Consider the following 14,927-nt stretch of genomic DNA (forward strand, 5'->3'; position numbering starts at 1 on the left):
AAAAAGGATACATTTCCATAAGACAAGGGAGCTGGGAGTGGCAGAAGTTACATTTCCATAAGATAAGGGAGCTGGGAATAGCAAAAGGTACACATTTACAAAATAAGAGGGAGGAAGAAAAGCCCAGAGGGAATAAGAGAACAGTAAGGGAGAAGAAGGAGCAAACCTCACTACTTCACCTGAGACTTGAGATCAGGAGTTGCTATAGTGACCAAATCAAAGGGGAATAATGACCAATCAGAGGGGATATTGAGGCACAAAAAACTGTAGCCTTTAATAAACCATAGGGGAAAGGGACTTGGTGGCACTCTTTCCCCCTCCCCATGTGGGAGTCTATGTTTGTTTCTCAATAAATTTCCACCTTTGCTATACCATCTTCCATTCATGGTTTCATTCTTCGACTCCACCAGACAAAGAGCCTGGGGAACCATCCTGCCCAGGGGAACACCATGCATTCCAGTCCAAATTTCCTCATTTCAAAAGGCTGCCATATTTGAGTAGGAGGGGTGGGGAACCTTTTTTCTGCCAAGGGCCATTTGTATAGCATCATTCACGGGCCATACAAAATTATCAACTTAAACCTTAGCCTGCTATATTTGGTCAAACATTTAATTAACTCACTCCTAATACCTTGTCAGTGCCAGACCAAATGATTTCACAGGCTATATATGATCCATGGGCCAGATGTTCCCCACCCCTGCAGGAGAGGAAATGTTCTGCAGCAGGTCCAGGCTGCTATAAAACCAGTTCTACCACTAGGGACATGGTCTTATGAAACTACTACTATCTTTACATTTCTGCAAGATCCAGGCTTTCTGAGTAAAGAATTATTGAATAGCCACCGAGGATAGGTTTCCCCTAGAGCCATTTGTTTATATTCCAAAACATTTGCAGGGGAGGGGGGAGAGTGAAGGCTAGAGATTTTTTCTCCTCCCTGGAGAAAATTTGTTTATATTCCAGAGCCAAAGTTTCTCTCTGGAGAGGAGAGAGCAGATGTGTCCGCTGCCCTATAAGCTGTAGCTGTTATAACTTCAGGGTTTTTCTTTTATAGTGTAACAACTGCATACACAAGTGATATTTGACCCTCATTCTGTTGCCTCATGGGAAGTTAGGGCACTGCTAAAATGCTCTGTGAATAAATTGTTCTCTCATCCAGAGATCTGCAGTTTCCCTTAGAAAATGAATAGATGGTAGGTAGATAGATACATAGATGATGATGATGATAGATAGATAGGTAGATGGATAGATGATAGATAGATAGATAGATAGATAGATAGATAGATAGATAGATAGATAGATAGAGGCAAGGCCAAATAATTTGTTTACTTACAAGTAAAGTCACATCTCAGATCCTTCAAAGTTTTAAACTTTAAAATGTGACCCAGCACTCATGGTGGAGAAAAACCTGTTATGTGGGATTTCTGGCAATTCCCAGTAGGAATTTCACAGATTAAATCCCAAGGGTTCTGGAGCAAGACCATGTCATCTACAGTAGAGGGTGAAACACCATTTAAAAACCAAATTCTGAATTGTTCCAAATTCTGAGTTGACAAGAGCCATGAAGGAGCATGAAATACATTTTACAAGAAGGCAGAAGACCAGTAAGAGTCTGAAAGTGACAGGGGAGAGCAAAGAGTGTTCAAATGCTGCCTCTCTACCCTGAGTGATATGAAAAAGGAGAAAATGCAGCTTTGCTTACAAAAAGAAAAGGTTGATCAAGGTCTTCAAGAGAAAACAAGATTTCTGCTGGAGGCTAATTCCAACAGGTCATAAAGGCAAGAAGTTCATCAAAAGGTTGATGAACTTGAGGCTTCAGCAGGGCTGAATCATATTTCCTGCTGCTGGAATAGCTGAAAGCATTTCCCCAAACCTGAAGATCTGCATATATTCTTGCCTGCTGCCAGACAACTGAGGACAGCTCCCCCAACCGATAATCTTACTGTTTCCCAAAGCCTTACCTTTGTTTGATATGTATATCTGCTTTGCTATGGGGCAAAATGTGTGAATAAAAAGCCCTGGGAACTTAGTCACTAAACCTAAGCTCCACCTGGCTCACCCCAAAATGCCCTCCAAATTTATATTTTATATCTAGTTTATTTAATTTACTCACAGCCCCTTCTCCAGATTCCCGAACCCTTCTAGATGCAGGATAACACCCCGGCAATTTCATTTAAATCCTAGGTGTAGAAAGTATTTTGTAAAGAGTTTTGAGACCTCTGGAGTCCATTAATAATGGAATGATAGACTTAGGACAGGAGTTTCAGAAGAATAGAAGAAAGAGAGGATGGGTCAGAAAACAGAAGCATAAAGTGAGAATAAAACACAACAGCATTCAGTCCAAGAGTCTACATTTGAGGAATGGTTGAAAAAAAATAAGGTATGAGGCAGGTGGACCTTGAGTCCCCAAAATAAGTGCATAATGGTGAATAACAGGCATTTGGGTCAATGTGTTGATTAATTTTATGTGTCAACTTGACTGGGCTAAGAGATGCCCAGAAATCTGGTAAAACATTCTTGCTGAATATATCTGTGAAGTTGTTTCTGGAAGAGATTAGCATTTGAATAGGCTGAGTAAAGAAATTCACCCTCACCAAAGTGGGCAAATATGATTTAATCCTTAAGGTCCTGAATTGAATAAAAAGGCAAAGGAAGGGCAAATTCTTACTCCCTCTTCTTGAGCTGGGACATCTATATTCTCCTGCCCTGGGGTATCAGGTTGTTGAGATATCTGTTGGCCATTTGTATGTCTTCTTGGGAGGAGTGTCTGTTCAGGTCCTCTGCTAATGGTTCAGATTGGATTGTTTGTTTGGTGTTGAAATTTATTAGTTCTTTATATATTTTGGAAATTAACACCTGTTGTTTATGAATATCTTCTCCAATTCAGTTGGTTGCTTTTTGTTTTGATGGCAGTTTTTGTGTTGTTGTTGTTGTTTTGCTGTGCAAAACTTTTTATATAGCTTGATATAATCCCATTCATTTATTTTTGCCTTTACTTCCCTTGCCTTCCCTTGCCTTAGGGTCAAATTCATAAAATCCTCTCTTAAGACAAAGGTCCATAAGTTCAGTAGCTAGTTTTCTTTTATGTAATTTATTGTTTCAGGTTCTTATATTTAGGTCATTGATCCATTTTGTGTTAATTTTTGTAAATGGGTACAAAAAATAGCCTAGCTTCATTCTTTTGCATGTTACTTTACAATTTTCCCAACACCTTTCATTGAAGAGGCTTTCTTTTCTCCATTGTATGGTTTTGGCTTCTTTGTTGAAAATTATTGGGGCCCTCAATTCTGTTCCATTGGTCTTTGTATCTGTTTTTCTACCAATACTATGCTGTTTTGATTATTGTTCTTTTGTAATGTAATTTGAAATCAGGAGTATGATACTTTCAGCTTCATTCTTTTTTCTCAGGATTGCTTTGGCTATTTGGGGTCTTTTGTGGGTTCATACAATTTTATACATTGTCATATGTCTTGTGAATTCCCTCCATAATGCATATGAAATATAAGTATATATCTCTTTGAATAATTATTCATTAAAATTCTGTTTCCTCCCGCCATCCCCCCCAAAAAAAGGGGACAGGACCTGTTTCTGGTCCACCATATGTCCCTGGTGTTCTAAATCTGAAACTTCATAGAAATTTAATATATAGTATGTAGATTAATTGATACAATAATAGTATACTTTAAAGTGCTCAGGCATCAATAGTCTGAGAGTCCCTAGAGGCTTTGAAAAACTTTGATGTTTGCTATGCTAGAAGACTGGAAGGGTGTTGGTAGAAGACTGAGTAGCATGATTTTAAGTTTTGCATTTATATTTTCATAATACTAGTAAATGTTTTTTTTAAGATGAGTAAGTAACTTATCTGAGCAAATTTTATTGTAAAATTACTTTTCTTTCATTGAAACATACAAATGACTTCTTTCAAAGTGTCCTTGTTTCTTTCTCTGCTGTGCTCTGCCATCATTTATCAGTCAGAGAATAAGGCTATGGCTTAAAAAAAAAAAAGTGAAAAAGATAGAAGGGAGTCCAGAAGACAGACACTGAAAATCCTGGCTGACGGGCTAGGTCACCTAGGCTTGGGTATGTTTTAAATCTTCCTCGGTCTGAGGCTCTATAAGGCAGCAGAGGCCACATTTTCCTGAATGTTGAAGCATATACAGTATGTCCCCAGTTATGTGTATGGTGCAACTTAATGCCCCATAAAGCAATGACAAAAATATTTCAGACTTTTGTCAGGGGTGCCATACTGTAGGAAAAAGAATGAGGCCTTGAGGTTAGACAGATCTTGAACCTGACTCCCACTTTTAGCTAGGACTCATTTCCAAAACAGCCTGTAATTAGAATGAAATGAACTAAAGCATATAAAACATGCCATGCAATCAAAAATGTTTAATCCCCTTACCTAATATCAATCAAATATATAGCGAGCTGTTCTATAATTTAATTGAATCACTATAAATATTCTGCTGGAATATTGTACTGTATTTTTACAAGATGTTACCTTTGGAAGAAACTAGGTAAAGAGTACATGGGATCTCTCTGTGTCACTTTTTAAAAAAGTATATATTTTATTGATTTTTTACAGAGAGGAAGGGAGAGGGATAGTTAGAAACATCAATGAGAGAGAAATATCGATCAACTGCCTCCTGCACACCTCCTACTGGGGATGTGCCCACAACCAAGGTACATGCCCTTGACCAGAATCGAACCTGGGACCTTTCAGTCCGCAGGCCAACGCTCTATCCACTGAGCCAAACCAGTTAGGGCTCTGTGTCACTTTTTACAACTGCATGTGAACCCACAATTATCTCAAAACAAAAAAAGTTTAATTCTAAAAAGTCTATAGGGAGAGGGAAGAGAACGTCAACTCATACAGAGGTACAACTGGGGGAAACATTAAAAATTCAAGTATTCGTTTTCCATCATTTCACAGATGACATAAAAGGAAGCGCAATTTCGTTAAGCGACTTAGGCAACACATGGCTCGTTGTTGATAGAGCCAACAGAAAATGCTCAGTGTCCTAGTCCCAGAATGGTTTTATTACACAAAACTACGTATATTATTGAAAAGGACTCCTTGATACTAAACCTCCTGGATATTAATTGTTTACTGTTCTCACCCTGGGGTTGCTGTATTTGCATTGACAGCCTTTTATAGAGAGGACTATTTTTTCTGAACAATCCTTGTGATTCTTAGTACTAGTACAGAATTTCACAGTATCTCTCCAGGCAATTTTCTGTTTCTATTCAATGGCAGAAATGCCTCTGAGAGGTTGTATGCATGGAGTCTTACTGTCTATAGGACAAGAATAATGCTCTTGCCAGGAACATATCCATCCCCTCATTTGTTAGAATATGATGAATGGGGAAAATTCAATAATTGCAAATAAAATATATCAGATGTGCTACTTTTAATACTTAATTTGAAATATCAGTCAGGGCTTGAGTCGCACCTTGATTGCTCATGGTGACATACCCACTCATGCAGAGCTATTCTAGTATACAACCAAGAGGATGGAGAAGAAATTTGAATAATTGTTCTTGTAGAAGTGAGGAGTATCCATATGTGACTGACTCTAAATGGAGCCTTAAGTCGGCTAGTGAATAAGAGATTTCATTGTAACATTATCACAACTAACATTTGTAAAGACTTTTATTTTATAATACACTTGACCATTTTTATGTTTTCTCAATTAATTCCCTTAGAATAATATATAGAAAAATACTATCTCTGTATTTTTAATATCATTTTATTGATTATAAAAACTTACATTGAATAAAACAGTAAAATAATAGGATGTATTTCTAAGATGTTCTTCTCTTAAACCTCTTCAATATTTCTCTACCCATGTTGATTTATTGCTTCTCCCTCCCCAACTTTTAAACCAGGTATGCTAGTGCATTAAGGTTGCCATCACAATGGACCATGAAGACCAGCCTTTCCTTATCATGACTTACTGTTTCTTCCAACAAAATTTAAGTATTCCATGTCTCTATAACCTCAGGAGTTTGGTTTCAGCTTGTTTTGTTTTGTTGTTGTTGTTGAGAAGCAATGTAAAACATTGGTGGTAACAAAGAACCATTTTTGTTAGATGTCTATTTTCTGAGATGTCTATTTCTAGATATAAACAACAGAAATAAAAACAATGGCAAAGGTAAAAAATGAAAATCCAGTCAAAGAAGTGAAGCCTTTTGAGGCAGGGATTTCTGGGGTCCTTTAAGACATGTTACAAAAAGAACCTAGACACAGACCTTATACCCTTCATAAAACTGACTTAAAGTATACCATGGACCTAAATGTATAACACAAAACTATAAAACTGCAAGATAACATAGGAGAAAATCTAGATGACCTTAGGTAGGGTGATGGTATTCAGATAAAACACCAAAGACGTGATCTATGAAAAAAATAATTGATAAACGGGACTTAATTAAAATTTAAAAATTCTGCTCTATGAAAGATGATGTCAAGAGAATGAAAGACAGACTGGCATAAAATATTTTCAAAACACATATTTGATAAATGACTGCTATCCAAAATATACAAATTCTTAAAACATAACAATAAGAAGATAATCTGATTTAAAAATGAGACAAAGAACTAACCAAAGAAGATATGCAGATAGCAAAGAAGCATCAAAAAAAATGCTTCACACCTTGTCATCAGAGAAATTAAAACAAGATATCACTACACACCTATTAAAATTACCAAATCTTGAACACTGACAACACAAAATGCTGAAAACGATGTATACAACAAAAATTCTCATTTGTTTTAGTGGGAATGCAAAATGATACAGCCACTTTGGAGCACAATTTGGCAGTTTATCACAAAACTGAATATACTGTCACCATAAGATCCAGCAATCATGCTCCTTGGCATTTACTCAAAGAAGCTGAAAACTTGCGTCCACTCAAAAACCAGTACACAGTTGTTTATAGCAGATTTATTCATAACTGCCCAAACCTAGAAACAACCAAGATGCCTTCAACAGGTGAATAGATAAATAAAATGTGGCATATTGAGACAATGGAATGTTATTAAGTGCTAAAAAGAAATGAGATGTAAAGCCATGAAAAGACATGGAAGAACATTAAAGGCGTATTACTAAGTAAAAGACCAATCTGAAAGGGCCATATACTGTATGATTCAAACCATATGACATTCTAGAAAAAGGAAATACTATGGAGACAGTAAAAAGCTCAGTGGTTGCTAGAAATTAGGGAGCAGGAAGGACTTATAGGCAGGGTATAGAGGATTTTTAGGGAAGGGAAAGTACTCTACATGACACTGTAATGATGAATACATACTTTTTTACATTTTCCCAAATCCATAGAAAGTACAACACCAAGAGTGAACCTGAATGTAAACAATGGACTTAGGGTGATTATGAAGTTTCAGCATAGGTTCTTCCACTGTAACCCGTGGACCACAGTGGGGGGGATGTTGATAACGGGGAAAGCTCTGTATGTGTAGAGGCTGAGGTATGTGGAAACCCTCTGTACTTGTCAGTTGTGCTGTGAACCTAAAACGGCTCAAAAATAATCTTTAAATATAAAAAAAAATAGATTAATGGCTGGAAAAATATTTTATATTTGTTAAATATGAAATAGTTATTGTCTTTGTGTTGTAAGCAACATGCCTGTCTTTGAAATATAATGACGTTGAGGGAGAAACAGACAAAGCCACAGGGTAAAGGCTTTAACATATCACTCTCAAAAATAATTATACATAGCTTAGATTAATAAGTAGACATAGTCTAAAATGACAGTATTACACTATTATATAGATAGCATTATAATAAAAATAGGTTTCAGAAATCTTTATACCTGATAAAAATATAACTTTCATTCTTTTTTACAATCTCATGGGTGTTACAGAAATCTCTACAACTACAAAGAAAATTTCTAAAAGTTCACAAAAGTAGGATTTCAATTCATTACATTCTTTGGGCACAGTAAAATTCTAGTTTTACAGGGAAATGACAAAAAAAGTAATTAAATAAATAAATAAATAAACAAACAAACAAACAAACAAACCTACCCAATTCTAAATAAGCACTCTTCTAAATAATTCAGAAATTAAAAGATAAAATAAAAAACTGAAAAAATTTTAGAAGGATATGACATTTTTGACTTTCAAGAAAGCTATCTTTTCAAATAATAGTTATTCTTTGGATACATTGTTTTCTTGACATTCTCTGTGAATACAAATTACAAATAAAATATTGTTCTCTTTATATCTCCTCTTTCTTAAAAGCAGATTTTGACAGTATAAAATATTATAACATCTGTAATTACACTTCCCAGAGGCAATAACTTTTTTCAGTTCTATTTTGTGCTGTTCTGGCAGATATCTCCTTAACTCTGAATAAAATAATTATCTTTTTTTAATCTAAATAATTTTTTACATTATTTATTGTCTCCCCCCTCTGAAAGATCAGGATTTGCTCACATTGCTCTCTCTTCTTGCCTTTGTCATTTTTTACACTTGATATTTTATTTTTAACTCCTCTGTAGTTACATAGTAATTTTAAGTAAAATTCTTAAGCCATTCTTTCTTATAATGATAACTTTAGATAGGATGTAAACCACACACTATGCAACGGAAAAATATGATTGACCCTACCATTTCACTTTCTTCTCATCTCAAACTTCTTTGTAGATGCCTTCATTATTATGATGTCAAAAGGATAGTAACATTACATTTAATTCATCTGTGCTTAGTCAAAAGTTTCATCAAAATGTTCTAAAACATCAAACTGTAATTTTATTATTATATCTTTGTTCACTCCTCAACCAAATACTATACTGGAATTTACCTTTCCTTCTCATACCATGTCTTTGTGACTCTGAAAATATCCAGTGCAATGAATTCTCTATTTTTAAATTGTTTTGACAACTCAAAATCGAGCCACATTTTACTCTGCTCAATATTAAGATCATTCATTGTACATATTTTGTTTTTTTCCTGACATTTTAAATCTTTTTTATTGTTGTTGTTAGCAAATTATATATTTTTCTGCAATATATCCTCAAAATTGTCTAGGCTTTTAGAGATAGAGACCTGTTGCTAAAATTTATAATCTTGTTGTGTTTCTCTTTTGTGCTATTGAGTTTTTGCAAATGTTTTGTGGTCATGGTCTGCATTATAAACAGACAATTAATTTGATTAATGCTGCTAGTACTGGATTCTATATATATATATATCTTCCTCTAAGCTTTTCTCCTAGAAAGGGAAAAAATGAATTCTCTGGGTGCATGAGAAAGACATGTGAATTTGCAGGTTTTATTTTAGAAGACCCATGGGCAGTAACAGACAAATTGCCCCTCAACCCACACACACACACACACACACAAATAATAGATTTGTATTTGCTTCTGCCAGACATCTTGGGAAACTATTAACTGGGGACCACTTTCTCTATTTTTAGTAATTAATTTTTTTCTTTGTTTTTCTTGTTGATTCTTACAGATGTCCCCATCCTTCTCTCAACCTTTGCCCACCTCCACCATGTTCCCTGCTCACCCCCCCCCCCCCCCGCCCCCAAACCTCTAGCCATCACCACACTGTTGTCTGTGTCTATGAGTTATGCATATATGTTCTCTGGCTAGTTTTGATAAGGGCTTTTTGAGCCTCACAGCTATTGTGAATCCAAAACTCTACTGAGAAGACTGGCTCCCACTTCCACTGAACTCTCTTTCTGTGTATTGTCTGGCTTCTAATTTCTTTGTTCAATTTTTACTTTTGTGTGTCACTTAAGTGTAGTTCTTAAAAATAGCTAATTATGTTCTTTGTCTTTTTTCTTAAGTTAAACAGGAGAATTTACCTAATCAGTATTTAAACTTGCTGCCATCTTATGTTGCATTTACTTTATTTATGTTTTTTAATGTAATTTATAATTTCAATTTTGAGTGTTATTGTAATTGTTTATTACATCATGGATTCCCCATGAAGAATTATATTAAATTTTGTAGTGGCAGCCTCAATAATTATTTTTCTGGCCCCTCTGTTCATCACTGTTACTTGAATCCCAAATTTCCATCTTCCTTGGTTTGTGGTTATCTTTTTCTGATAATATATCTTCAAAACAAGTATATGGCTGCTATTACTAGATAAACAAGGACTATAGAAATACAACTATGCTACTCTTACCTAAATTTATGACTCTGAATCATACCAGCTTTTAATGCTGGTCTGTGATTATACCATTTCCCTATTCTATTCACTCCCCTATTCTTCTAGATTTGTTTACTCCAAGAAGGCAGCCACTATCTAAATGTCCACATGGGATATTTAAGTTTAAATTTAAATTAACTAAAACAAAATAAAGAAAAAATATTTTTCTCAGCTGCACTAGCCATGTTTCAAGTGCTCAGTTGCCATATGGTGATAGTGGCCATACTGCTAGGATGAATAATGGCCCACAAAGTTATGGCCACACCCTAGTTAATCCCTAGAACCTGAGAATGTGTTACCTTAAAAACCAAAAGAAGCTTTGCAAATGTGATTAAGGTTAAGGACATTGAGATAGGGATAGTACATCACTCAGGTGAGCCCAGTGTAATCACAAGGGTTGTTATAAGTTAAAGAAGTAATGAAATGATCAGAGTAAAAATGTGAAAATAATTCAACAAGCCTTACTGGCTTTGAGTTGAAGAAAGGTAGCCAAGCCAAGGAGTGTAGACAATCTTTGGAAGCTAGAACAGGTAGATTCTCCTTTAGAACTTCCAGAAAAAAATATAACTCTGCTGACATCTTGATTTTAGCCTAGTGAGACATGCTGAACTTCTGACCTATAGAACTGCAAGATATTAAATTTGTATTATTTAAGTCACCAAGGTTGAGACAACTTGTTATAGTAGAAATATAAAACTAATACAGCTACTATACCAGATAGTGCAGATCATTTCAGGAAGTTGTATTGGACAGCACTGATTTTTAAGATTTTAAATAATTCAAGGTGTGGTAAATGGAACTCTCATTTACTTTTTGTATTCTTCTCTTTTTCATATATGCTTATTTACTGGATGATCTTCTCTAGCCTAATAACTTTTTTTTTTTTTAATTTTTTTTTTTTCGCTTAAAGTATTACAAAGGGTATTACATAAGTGTCCTTTTTTCCCCCTCGCCCTTGACAAACCCCTACCCTCCCTTACCCCCCAGTGTCTTATGTCCATTAGTTATGCTTATATGCATGCATACAAGTCCTTCGGTTGATCTCTTACTCCCCTCCCCCCTGCCCCCCAACTCTCTCTGGCCTTCCCTCTGCAGTTTGACAATCAGTTTGAGGCAGCTCTGCCTCTGTATCTATTATTGTTCAAAAGTTTGTAATGGTCTTTATTATCCATGAATGAGTGAGATCATGTGGTATTTTTCCTTCATTGACTGGCTTGTTTCACTTAGCATAATGCTCTCCAGTTCCATCCATGATGTTGCAAATGGTAGGAGTTCCTTCTTTTTAACAGCAGCATAGTATTCCATCGTGTAGATGTACCACCATTTTCTAATCCATTCATCTACTGATGGGCACTTAGGCTGTTTCCAGATCTTAGCTATGGTGAATTGTGCTGCTATGAACATCTGGGTGCATATATCCTTTCTGATTGGTGTTTCTGGTTTCTTGGGATATATTCCTAGAAGTGGGATCACAGGGTCAAATGGGAGTTCCATTTCCAATTTTTTGAGGAACCTCCATACTGCCTTCCATAGTGGCTGCACCAGTCTGCATTCCCACCAGCAGTGCACAAGTGTTCCTTTTTCTCCACATCCTCTCCAGCACTTGTCGTTTGTTGATTTGTTGATGATGGCCATTCTGACAGGTGTGAGATGGTACCTCATTTTTGTTTTGATTTGCATCTCTCGGATGATTAGTGACTTTGAGCATGTTTTCATATGTCTCTTGGCTTTCTGAATGTCCTCTTTTGAAAGGTGTCTATTTAGATCCTTTGCCCATTTTTTGATTGGATTGTTTATCTTCTTTTTGTTAAGTTGTATGAGTTCCCTATAAATTTTGGAGATTAAGCCCTTATCAGATATGACGTTGGCAAATATGTTTTCCCACGAGGTGGGTTTTCTTGTTGTTTTGTTGATGGTTTCTTTTGCTGTGCAGAAGCTTTTTATTTTGATGTAGTCCCATTTGTTCATTTTCTCTTTAGTTTCAACTGCCCTAGGAGCTGTATCAGTGAAGAAATTGTTTTGGCATATGTCTGAGATTTTGTTGCCTTTGTATTCTTCTAGAATTTTTATGGTTTCCTGTCGTACATTTAAGTCCTTTATCCATTTTGAGTTTATTCTTGTGTATGGTGTAAGTTGGTGGTCTAGTTTCATTTTCTTGCATATGTCTGTCCAATTTTCCCAACACCATTTATTGAAGAGACTATCTTGGCTCCATTGTATGTTCATGCCTCCTTTGTCAAAAATTAATTGAGCATATTGGTTCGGGCTAATTTCGGGACTCTCTATTCTGTTCCACTGATCTATATGTCTGTTCTTGTGCCAGTACCAGGCAGTTTTGAGAACAGTGGCTTTGTAATACAGCTTGATATCTGGCATTGAGATCCCACCTACTTTGTTCTTTCTCAGGATCGTTGCAGCTATTCGGGGTCTTTTTTTATTCCAGATGAATTTTTGGAGAGTTCGTTCTAGATCTTTGAAGAAGGCCATTGGTATTTTAATGGGAAGTGCGTTGAATGTATAGATTGCTTTGGGTAGTATGGACATTTTAATGATGTTGATTCTACTAATCCAAGAACATGGTATGTTCTTCCATCTGTTTATGTCTTCCTCTATCTCTTTTTTCAACGTCCTGTAGTTTTCTGAGTAGAGGTCTTTAACCTCTTTAGTTAAGTTTATTCCTAGGTATCTTAATTTTTTTGGTGCGATGGTAAATGGGATTGTTTTTCTGATCTCCCTTTCTGAAAGTTCACTATTGGTGTATAGAAATGCCTCAGATTTCTTGGGGTTAATTTTGTATCCTGCTACATTGCCAAATTCATGTATTAAGTCTAGTAGCTTTTTGATGGAGTCTCTAGGGTTTTGTATGTATAATATCATGTCATCTGCAAATAAGGACAGTTTTACTTCCTCTTTTCCAATTTGGATGCCTTTTATTTCTTCTTCTTGCCTAATTGCAATGGCTAATACTTCCAGTACTATGTTGAACAGGAGTGGTGAGAGTGGGCATCCCTGTCTTGTTCCTGTTCTTAGGGGAAATGGTGTTAGTTTTTGTCCATTGAGTATGATGTTAGCTGTGGGCCTGTCATATATGGCTTTTATTATGTTGAGGTATGATCCTTCTATTCCCACCTTGCTGAGAGTTTTTATCAAAAATGGGTGTTGGATTTTGTCGAATGCTTTTTCTGCATCAATTGATATGACCATGTGGTTTTTTTCTTTCAATTTGTTTATGTGATGTATCACATTTATTGATTTACGGATGTTGTACCATCCTTGCATCTCTGGGATAAATCCTACTTGGTCATGGTGTATGATCCTTCTGATGTACTGCTGGATCCGATTTGCTAAGATTTTGTTGAGGATTTTGGCATCTATGTTCATGAGGGATATTGGCCTGTAATTCTCTTTCATTGTGATGTCTTTACCTGGTTTTGGTATTAGGGTGATGCTGGCTTCATAGAATGAGCTTGGAAGCGTTCCTTCCTCTTGAATTTTTTGTAGTAGTCTGAGGAGGGTAGGTTTTAGTTCTTCCTTGAATGTTTGGTAGAACTCCCCTGTGAAGCCGTCTGGCCCTGGGCTTTTGTTTGCTGGAAGCTTTCTGATGACTGCTTCAATTTCTTCCATAGTTATTGGCCTATTGAGGTTTTTAGATTCTTCCTGATTGAGTTTTGGAATGTTGTATTTTTCTAGGAATTTGTCCATTTCCTCCAGGTTGTCTAGTTTGTTGGAGTAGAGTTGCCCGTAGTATTGTTTAACAATCATTTGTATTTCTGTGGGGTCTGTTGTTATTTCGCCTCTATCATTTCTGATTTGGTTTATTTGGGACCTCTCTCTTTGCTTCTTGGTGAGCCTGGCTAGGGGTTTGTCACTCTTGTTTATCCTTTCAAAGAACCAGCTCTTGGTTTCATTGATTTTCTGTATTGTTTTTTTGGTCTCTATTTCATTGATTTCTGCTCTAATCTTTATTATCTCCTTCCTTCTGCTCACTCTGGGGTTTTCTTGTTGCTCTCTTTCTAATTCTTTGAGTTGTAGAGTTAGATGATTGACTACCATTTTTTTTTGTTTTTTGAGATAGGCCTGTAGAGCTATAAACTTCCCTCTCAGGACTGCTTTCATTGTGTCCCAGAGGTTTTGGATTGTTGTGTTTTCATTGTCATTAGTGTCCAGGATGTTTTTAATTTCTTATTTGATGTCATCGGTAACCCAATCAATATTTAATAACATGCTATTCAGCTTCCAAGTGTTTGAGTATTTTGGGTTGTTTTTATTGTAGTTTATTTCTAATATTATGCCATCGTGGTCTGCAAAGAAGCTTTTTATGATTTCAATCTTCTTGAATTTGTGGAGACTTTGCTTGTGACCCAATATGTGGTCTATTTTTGAATATGTCCCATGAGCACCTGAGAGGAATGTATATTCCGCAGCTGTGGGGTGAAGTGTTCTGAAGATGTCAATTAAGTCCATCTGATCTAGTGAGTCATTTAGGATTGCTGTTTCTTTGCTGATTGTTTGTCTAGCGGATTTATCCAGTGATGTCAGTGGTGTATTAAAGTCCCCTACTATGATTGTATTGTTGTCGATCTCTCCCCTGATATCTTCCAGAAGTTTTCTTATGTATGTGGGTGCTCCTGCATTGGGTGCATATATGTTTACCAGGGTTATATCTTCTTGTTGTATTGATCCCTTTAGTATTATGAAGTGGCCTTCCTTATCTCTGGTTATGGCCTTCACTTTGAGATGTATTTTGTCA

The sequence above is a fragment of the Myotis yumanensis genome, unplaced genomic scaffold (genome assembly GCF_028538775.1).
Source record: "Myotis yumanensis isolate MYYU_CA2020_CCGP unplaced genomic scaffold, mMyoYum1.0.hap1 SCAF_1, whole genome shotgun sequence".
NCBI classification, from domain to species: Eukaryota; Metazoa; Chordata; class Mammalia; order Chiroptera; family Vespertilionidae; genus Myotis; species Myotis yumanensis.